At 45.6% G+C, this 10,379-nt stretch overlaps 1 protein-coding gene across 5 annotated transcripts in view; it reads left to right on the top strand.

The window, feature by feature from the left end:
• Positions 1-10,379, top strand: part of Trappc9 (trafficking protein particle complex 9) — a 476,366-nt gene that overhangs the window by 89,007 nt on the left and 376,980 nt on the right. The gene's annotated exons all lie outside the window — the stretch shown is intronic.

Genomic DNA, 10,379 nt, shown 5'->3' with positions numbered 1-10,379 from the left:
GAGAGAGAGAAGAAGAAGAAGAAGAAGAAGAAGAAGAAGAAGAAGAAGAAGAAGAAGAAGAAGAAGAAGAAGAAGAAGAAGAAGAAGAGAAGAGAGAGGGGGAGAGATAGATAGATCAGGCCTTCTGGGTAGGGCATGGAGGACCAAGGATTACAGCTTGGCCATTCTGCTCCACAGTGGGATTAAGTGCCTTTCTGTGTTGCCCATGTTGTCAATGAGCTGCACTCACTGAATGTGACAGAGTTGGACTCAGTGTGTGCCTGATATCTCTGGTTTGTCCCTTCAAGGAGATTATCTGTTAACCCAGACCCAGCAGTGGTTGGTTGTTTGAGAGAAGAATTGGGTAAGATTCAGACTTAATTAATCCAACTACCCCTTCATTTCATGGCTAGCTCATGCTAGGTAAGCCCAAGGAAAATGCATTAAAAGTTTGTCATCCATCAGTAGATGGGGACATAGGCTGGCTAGATGGTGCTGTACGAGGGCCTAGATCTTGATGAGTCAGACCTCAGCCTCAGGCTTCTTGGGGCTGGGGAGGGTGGGATGTGAATGTAGAGGTGACTTTCCTAAGTGGCCCCAGAGGTCCCGGCTCCTGCTCCACTTTGATGAGCTACAGCATGGTGCAGGGGTGGCCAGGCACCCCAGCAGTTGAGAAGTGTCTGCTGGACAGTCTGCTGCAGCTTGTGGTCTCTGTCCCTCAAATCAAAAAGACCCTCAGAAACTGAGTTCCCTCGGGGTGTGACTCAGGGACATCATTTTCTGTTCACTTGTGTCACCTTGGGGAGGAAAACCAAGCTGCTGAAAGAGAAGTTTTGGTTCAAGAAACATCACAAAATTAGTTATACATCAAAGACAATGATTCGTTATGAAAAAGCTTATTAAAAACGGTAATTATGAAAAGGTCAATGGAGGCATAAATTAAAAACATCTTTGAAGATTTATGGCAGGGGTTTAAGAGTGGAGCTCCTGATCTGCTCAAATTATACTTTGTGATTTAAAGCAGAAAATTTGCTCATGTTTTTGTGACATTAGACAGTGGTTCGTGACCTTCGAGGGTCAACTTACAGCTGAAGGCTGTCCGTTGGTCTCCCAGCATCTTACCTTGTCACCCCGTGTTTCTAGTTTCCATTCGGCATGTCATCATTTTCCTGTTCTTGGAAGTGTTTAAAATTCTTGGAGTCACTTTGTCCTGTTCTTCTGTGTCCTCTGTTGACTCTTTGTGGTCATTCTGATGCTTCAGCTTCTGTCCTCTGAGATGCCTCTTTCCCACTTTGTAGTCACAGCCCTAGGTCAGCCCTGTTACTTGGATCAGAGCAGAGGCCTCTTAGTATCTGCTCCAGTCTCCTGGATCTGCTTCTTCTCGTCATTGTTCACAATGAAGCTGGGGCCGCTCCTAGACACCTGAGCCAAGCACGCTGCAGCAAAAGCCCCTGAACCAGTGCCATCTCTAAGACATCACGATTGAGACCATCATCTTAGCCTGCTCTCCTGTGTTCCCAGCCATCCCTTGGCCACTGTATCTCGAGTAGTCTTTGATTCTCAAAGCGTGTTGTGTGGTTTGCACGCTGTCTCTGTAGTAGCGGGCCCGCCCTCATCCTTCTCCCGGTAAGAAGTCTATAGTGTCTTCCTCTCCGTGTCCTTGGTTTTGGTCTCATCGTTTCATTATATCCCATCTGATTTCCTCAGGAGGTTATGGGTTTTCTGGGTCCAGGGACCATGCCTACCTTTCATCTTACCTCATTTGGCAGTGATTTTACCCAGAGAGTGGCCAAGACATACGGAACTAAGCATTTTTTCTCAAATTGTGTCTTGGACCATATTAAGGGAGACTCCACTAGGCATAATGAGGCAAAGGTGGCAGGACAGTGTGCTGTTCTTTTTCTTTTTTTCCCCGAGACAGGGTTTCTCTGTGTAGCTCTGGCTGTCCTGGAACTCACTTTGTAGACCAGGCTGGCCTCGAACTCAGAAGTCCGCCTGCCTCTGCCTCCCTGGGATTAAAGGTGTGCGCCACCATGCCCGGCTCAGTGTGCTGTTCTTAAAGAGCCCAAGTGGGACCCACCTCAGACAGGGCTCAGCACTGATGGAGTGTTGAATGATGAAAGGAATGGTTGGAGGGAAGGGAGTGTGTGGCAAACATTAGAAGGATAGGCTGTGGTGGGGTGGTGGGGTTGGAAGGAGCTCTTTATACTTCGTGCCCTCCCTCCCTCCACAGACCAGGAATAGCTTTGGCTTCCCTTAGCCTTACTCTAACAGAGACAGTGAACTTTACCCCCCCCCCCCCTTTAAGTATAAAATGAAATTTGGGACATGGGAAGGGGTTCTGGGGAAAGGAGTCGAGGCAGAGAAAGAGGACAGAGAAGGACAGAAAGAGAGGAGAGGGAAAGGAGGGGAAAGGCTTCCTGGGAACATGTGGAGGAACAGGGGTGGGGATGAGGTGGGGGTTGGGGGACAGGGGACAGGGAGCAAGAAAGAGAGGGAGGGAGAGAGAGCAAACTTTACTTCTGACAAAGTTTCAGAGACAGCTGGAGGAGACAGTGATGTGTACTGAGCATTAAGCCCAGAGCCTGGTCTGGTGAGGTGATGGGAGCAGGAAGCCAAGGAACTACATCTCAGCTGCACACAGGAAACAGGAAACGGGGTGTGGGGCAAGCTATGGAGTCTACTTCCTCCAGCAAGACTGCACATCCTAGAACTTTTACAGCTTCCCCAAATAGCCCCATCTGGGACCAAGTGTTCGCACATGAGTCCATGGGGGAGGGGCACTCAGACCACCACATGTGACTTAAACATAGCTTAACCTAACTGGAGTGCTCCGTGTTATTAAAAACCCTTAATAATTGCTGCTGTACATGGCTGAGTCGGTTCACATTCTGTCACAGCACCATGGCTTTACCTGACCAGCACTTCCCAGCAGATGTGCAGATTCCCAGTTACCTGCCGAATTTCCTCCCTTCTGGTGCTATATTAAAACCTCTGGAGAGCCTAAAAGCTTTCCTAGGCAGCAGCTTAAATGATAATTATGTAACAAGCCGACAGCTTAACTTAATGGCCTTTCATTTTGGTATTATCTGTTTGTATACTTGAAAGGAACATAGAGGAATACTGAATTCTCTCAGTAGCTTGAATGATTGCTTATCAGGGACTCCGCCTGTCGTCAAGTAGATAAGTGAGGAGCAGATGTAGGGAAATGTCTGTGGGAGGTAGCTCACGCGGCCCCTGCGTGTTTATCAGATCTCGTCAGGATTCAGTCAGGAAAAGGCATGTTTCCTTGTTTTCCTGACAGGGCTTAGGAGCATCTCTGGCTGTTGCATTATTAATCTTTGTCATGGTGACAGGTGACTTTTTCCTTCTCTAATGGTGGCCTGTCCTGCTGCAGAAGGGAGGAAAGCTGGGTCCATTTTTCTTGCCATGTGGGTTGTTTAAGTCAGGGCTGGTGGCATTTCCTTAAGCTGAGTCACGAGGATTGTGTATTTAAGGACAACCTGGACCACGTGTTGAAGCCGAGCGTGTGTGTGTGGGTGTGTGTCCATCCTTTATTCTTAGGGAGCTGATTTGAATTAATTTATTAATTATTTTACAAACCAGTTTTTACATTAATTAATCAATTAGTTGTTTGCTTATATGATATGTACATGCCTTCATGCCGCAGCATGTGTATAGATAGTCAGAGGGCAGCTTTGTGGAGCCAGTTTTTCCCTTCACTGTGCTGGCGTAACCGAGGCCATCAGGCTTGGTGGCAGGCATCTTCACTGACTTTGCTCTTGAGCTCCTTCCTTTACAATCCATTGATTATTTCTCTGGACTTAGTTGGAGTAGAGTTTTATTTACTTTCTGAATTTTACAGTGGGTAGTTACATAGTGACTTTGGACTCATATTTTTTTCCTAAGAATCATTTTAAAATGTACTATTTAGTTAATGAAGAGGTTTATAGTGTCTCGATGATATTCACTGACTCTTCTTCACTCCTCTCCCTGACTCCTCCCAGACCCACTGGAACTCCCCCGCTCCCTAACTTCCTGTTGTTTTGTTTCTTTAAATGACAGAGTCCATTATGTACAGTCCTTATATTCCTGGGTGTGGGGCCATCCGCTGGAAGTGTGGTCAAAGGCCAAGTTCTTAAAATTGACTCTCCCCTCCCCTGGAGCCATCAGTTGACAATAGCTCCTCAGGGGTGGGGATTCATAAAACCTTCCCTGTTCTCCATAGAAACTGTGCAAGCAAACACTGCTGCTATGAGTTCATGAGCCCAGAGGACTGGCATGTCACCGTTTTACTCTGGTCCTCCCTGACCCCTGACCCTTACAATCTTTCCACCCCTCTTCTGTGATGGCACGTAAGCCTTGGTGTGTGCAGGTGTAGTATAGATGGCCCGTTTGTGGCTGAGCAAAATTCACTGACCCTTATTCTCTGTACTTTGACCAGTTATGAGTTTCTGCATCAACTCTCATCTACTGCATAGCAAAGCTGCTCTGGTGGGGCCTGTGTAGTTTGGATAAGACTGGCCCCCATAGGCTCCTAGATTAGAACGCTTAGTCATCTGAGAGTAGCACTATTTGAGAAGGATTAGGAGGTGTGGCTCTGTTGGAGTAGGTGTAACCCTGTTAGAGGAAGTATGTCACTGGGGGTGGGCTTTGAGGTTTCAGAAGCCCATGTTAGGTCTAGTTTCTCTCTCCCCACGGATTAGAATGTAGCTCTCAGCCACTACTCTTGTCCCCACCCGCATGCTGCCATGCTTCCTGCCATGACAAAAAATGAACTAAACCTCTGAAACTGTAAGCAAGCTTCCAATTAAATGCTTTCTTTCAAAAGAGTTGCATTGGTCATAGTGTCTCTTCACAGCAGTAGAACAGTGACGAAGGCAAAGGCTGAGTGTTGCATTAATCCTCCTGGTATAGAGAAGCAATTTGATATCATGTTTATAATAAGCAGAATTATAGAACTAGGTTCACTCTGGGGCCTGTGAACTCTTCAGTCATGGGTTCTTGGCAAGATTTATTGTGCCATCCATGTTTCCTCCTGTGGAGTTTCAATTTAATCAGAAAGTGTTGCTACCCCCATGGCAGTCTTGCCACTATGGTACCCATGGGAATATCTTGCCACTTGGGTTATTATTGTCCATAGTGGGCAAGCCTATGGATGACTTTGTTCTCCGTCTAGTACTACAGAAGTTAGCCAGCAGGAAAGAAATTTCCCGGACAGTACAAACTCATTTCTTCTTGTTCTGTGAACAGAGTATATACTGTCTTAGGCAGTTAGGTCTTAATATTAAGTTCTGGTGGGTAACCAGGAACAACAACGATATGCTTGTGTTGTTTTAGGAGTCCCCAAGATACTCTTGACCAATAAGTTGAGGTGAAGTAACTCATTCCCACACTAGGTACTGGAGCTTTTATTTATCAAGTTCTGTCTTTTGGAAGGAACATGTTCCCCTGTGTATGGTAACTCCAGTTAAACTCTTTATCTACCCATCCACCCATTCATCTACCTTCCTTGCATCCATCCATCTATCCATCCATCCATTCATTCATCCATCTATCCATCTCTTAAAATGGCACATGTCCTAGCTTTCTTTTTTCTTTTTTATGTATGCGCGTACACTGTAGCTGTACAGATGGTTGTGAGCCTTCATGTGGTGGTTGGGAACTGAATTTTTAGGACCTCTGCTTGCTCCGGTTGGCCCTGCTCACTCTGGAACTGGCCCAAAGATTTATTTATTATTATACATAAATACAGATCTCATTACCGATGGTTGTGAGTCACCATGTGGTAGGTGGGATTTGAACTTAGGATCTTTGGAAGAGACACCTTGACCGCCCTGTCTTAGCTTTCTAAAGCTCCTTTGTGTTAGTCTTACTTTGCCACTCCCTCCTTTGTCTTCCCTTCTCATCCCCCTCCATTATTATTCCCTTTCCCTTCTATACCATCCTCTGTTGTCCCACCTCTTTCAGATCTGCCCTTCCCCATCTCCACCAATAGCCTCTTTCTAGTTTCCTGGCTTCTACAGGTTTATTGCTAAGAGACATAAGAGTCTGGGTGAGAGCATGTGATAAGATTTATTTATTTATTATATGTAAGTACGCTGTAGCTGTCTTCAGAGACTCCAGAAGAGGGCACCAGATCTCATTATAGATGGTTGTGAGCCACCATGTGGTTGCTGGCATTTGAACTCAGGACCTTCAGAAGAGCAGTCAGTGCTCTTAACCACTGAGCCAACTCTCCAGCCCCCTCAAAGTACTTTTAATTTGCATTCTCCCCACCCCCTCCATGGCTAAGGATGGTGAACACTTTATATATATATATATTTTTTAGCCATTTGTATTTCTTTTTCTGAGGACCGTCTGTTCAGTCCCACAGCCCACTGTTTAATTGGGTGGTTTGTTTTCTTGTTTAGCTTTTAGTTCCCTGTGTCTTCTAGGCACTAACCCTCTGTTGGTGCACAGCTGGCAGAGCCTTTCCCATTTTCTAGACCGCCTCTTCAGCTGATGCAGTTTCCTTTGCAGCACAGCCTTTAATTTCAGGAGGCCCACTTGTGGATTGTTGGACTTGTTTCCTGGGCAACCGGAGGTCTATTCAGAAAGCTCTTACCTGAGCCTATATCCTGAAGTATACTCCCCATGAGCTCTTGTAGAAGTTTCAGTTTTTCAGGTCTAACATTCTGAGATCTTTGATCCATTTGCAGTTGATTTGTGTGCAGGGGAGAGAGAAGAACCAAGTTTCATTCTTGTTCACGTAGATAACGCAGTTTTCTAACACCATTTGATAAAGATGCTGTCTTTCTCCAATGCGTAATTTAACTCTGCAGCTTTCTCTACATAGGAGGTACTTCCAGGCATCTCGAATTTGACATTGGTGCATGTCTTAGTCACTGTTCTATTGCTGTGAAGAGACATCATGACTAAGGCAACTCTTAGAAAAGAAAGCATTTGATTGGAGGCTTGCTTACAGTTTCAGAGTGTTAGTCCATGATTATCATGGTAGGAAACAGACAGGTATGGTGCTGGAGAACTAGCTGAGGACTTTACATACTGACCCACAGGCAATAGGTATGGGGGTGGGGGGTGATGGGGTAGGGGGAGGGGGAGGGGAGAGGGAGGAGGAGGCCTGGCATGGGTTTTGAAACCTCAAAGCCCACCCCCATTGACACAGCTCTTCCAACAAGGCCATGCCTACTTCAAGAAGGCTGTAATCCTTCCCAAGAAGTTCTACCAACCGGGAACCAAGTATTCAAATATATGAGCATATGGAGCCATTCTTGTTCAAACCACCACAATGTGTGTCTATTTACAGCCAGAGGATTTAAAAAAATGTCACTTCTGTTTCATCTGGAGGTGGATGTATGTGTATGTCTTATAGGTGTGTATGTTCGTATGTGTGTGTCTTGTGTATATATGTGTCTATGGGAGGGTGTCTAGTGAGTGCCCATGGGAGTACGCATAACTTGTGTGTGTGTGTCTTGTGTGTATGTGTGTGCATGCTAGAGTATGTGTGTATCTTGTGGGTTTGCACAGTAATTCTGCTTGACTTTGGACATTTAGGGACTTTAAGCTCTGCTGTTATGGATTCCTGTTTTAATATTGCTGTAATTAGAGAATATACTCTGTATGATTTCAGTCTTTTAATTTTTGCAAAGATTCATTCATGGCAGGGTGTGTGGTGTCCTGGTGAATTGCCCACAAGTGCTAAGAAGTGTCTGGATTCTCCAGTGATGCTGTAGTTGTCCATAAGTGTCAGTTCAGAGAAGATGTTATTTGGTTCCCCAGCCTGTTAATTATTTTAACAAAGGGATGATAAAATTGCAAACTTTAGGACAATTATGAAATGTCCCGTTTAGTTTTTATTGTGTATATTGAGGCCTATAACAAGTGCTAAGGACTGCTGCAGGCAGTAACATGTGACAGTGGTCAAGCAGATGGGTATATCTGCCAGTTGACAGACCGACGTTTCTTGAGACAGAACAGTTAAAACAAGTTAATGAGAGCTCTCTAGTACAGCTGCTTACTTCCCTCCTTGTGGGTACCTGGCTCTGCAGATTGTGTATCACGCTTCTCTCTGCATCCTTCCACTTTCATTCCCTCCCCAGCCCAAGGCTAGAACATGGAGTCGTTCTTCTTCCTCGATTATGTAGCACTTCCCTTCTGACTCCATCTTGTTTCCCTCAGCAGAGTGTCTGGGTCCACTCATATTTTGGCAGATGGCAGGTTGTCCTTTTAAAAGTCAAATAATACTCCAGAATGTTCTTCTTTTTCATTTATTTGCTTACTTCTTTAGTGTGTGTGATATATATATGGATACATGCACATGTGTGTGTTTAGTGTGTGTAGTGTATGTGGATACATGTACACGTGTGTGTGTGTGCGTGTGTCCAGAGGCCAAAGGGTGATGTTGTTTTCCATCATATTTATTTTGGGGGTTAGGAGATCAACCTAACTGGGTTGTCTGACTGGCTGGGACCCTCCTAGCTCTATCTCCCCAGTGCCAGGATTACAGGACTACTCTGCCATTCCTGCTTTTTATTTTTTTCTTTAAAAGGTTTTGTTTGTGTTTATATGTGCACCTGTGTATGTCATGTGTGTATAGTGCCCATGTACAGGTTGGAAGAGGGCATTGGATTCTCTGGAGTTACAGGTGTGTTAACTAGCTGACATGGGTGCTAGGAATCCTGGCCTGCACGCACCTTCCCACTCCCTCCTCAGCATGCCTTTTATGCACACCACATTGTCCATGCCCACAGTTCCCACCAGCAGATCTTTAGCTTGTTTGTCTACCCTGAGCAGGTGCTGATGCTGTCTCTGAGGGTTGTCTGCCCAGGGGAGGGTCTCATGTGGATGTTACTATGGCTTCTTTAAGAGGCACCACGTTGTTTTCTGTGTTACTGTCAGTCTGGAAGCCTGTCTGCAGTGCAGTGGAGTTTGCGCTTCTCTGTACCCTCACCATGTCACTCTGTTCAAGTCCCAGCCATGTTCCTCTGAAGGTAACTGAAATGTGAGATCAGGGTGTGTGAGCTGCACCCATACCATTTCCTCTCCATGGTTCTTTTTCCTTAGTTTCTTCCCCCCCTCCTCAGATTTGGGGAAGAGATATACATCTTCCTCTCCTGTCCTCTTCTTGCTTAGAATTCCTTGGCTGACCTAATGTAGTCATGGCTGTCTTCAGTTATTCTGTAGAAAAGACAAAAATGAGTTGTGAAATCATGATGCACTGGACTTCATGCCAGCATCAACTACGGAAATACCCAGTGGTCCATGAGCTGTTTACCATCAAGAATTTGGCAATCATATCTTTTCTTATGAGGAATATTATAATTAGGTGACAGCTAGTTTTCATTAAACATGTTCTTTTGTCTGTATGAGTTTTTAAATTTCTGGGATGGAAAAAAATAGCCCTTAAGGGCAGTAGGTACTCTTTAGTTGACTGGTATCATTGTTGAAACTCCTGATCAAAACAGAATGAGCTATATTGGTTTTGAGTGAGAGAGATTAAGGCATTATGAGCCCCCATTCCCTAGCTTGGGCTGTGAGAGACTTAGGACTTTTCACATTTCCTGAAGCTTGGCCCACGTGGCAAATGCCAGGAGCCTTCAGGGCTCTGAGCTCTCCTCTCCTTGTTGTAGTCTCATGGGATACCTATGGTCAGGCCTCACATGTTGGCTCCTCCGTGGGACTTGAGAAGACCCCCTTCCTTCCCCAGGTTCTTAGGACTTGCTACCTCCCCAAAGGGATTTCTGGCATGATTATATTTCAGATGTTTTCTCACACATGAGCTATGGGAGCATAGCAGTGGCTAAAAAGGAACTCGTATATGACAGGGTGTCACCAGGCCCTGGAAGATAGCACTACTCTAGTGTAGCCAGGGGAACCCATGAATATTGGGGTGCCCCTTAGGAAGGCCCCTATAGGAAAATGTTGACTTGAAGCAAGTAGCAGGAACCCTGATGGATAGGCTCAGTGTGTGACAGACCCTAGCACACCATGGGGAGGACCATCGACGGTGCACATGTGTGCTGTCATGTGCTGGGACTTCTTGGGCATCAGAGAAAGGCTTTTCCTTCTCCACTGGAAAAGCATTTGCCCAGAGTGGCATGGGGCTGGTTGGTACTAACACTTTCAAGCCAGGCACAGGGCAAATGAGGTGATCTGCTTGGTGCCCCTGAGCCTTTTGCAAGACTGTAAGTTGAAGGTTATTTGATCCACCACCACCTGTGTCCTCTTTCCTTTCCCCAGTGACAAGGTGTGTGTGTGTGTGTGTGTGTGTGTGTATATGTGTGTGTGTGTTTGTGTATATGTGTGTGTGTGTGTTTGTGTGTGTATATGTGTGTGTGTGTGTATATGTGTGTGTATATGTGTGTGTGTATGTGTGTGTGTATATGTGTGTGTGTGTA

This window comes from Mus pahari, chromosome 17 (assembly GCF_900095145.1).
Source record: "Mus pahari chromosome 17, PAHARI_EIJ_v1.1, whole genome shotgun sequence".
Lineage (NCBI taxonomy): Eukaryota > Metazoa > Chordata > Mammalia > Rodentia > Muridae > Mus > Mus pahari.
This window is presented reverse-complemented; position numbering and strand designations above follow the sequence as displayed.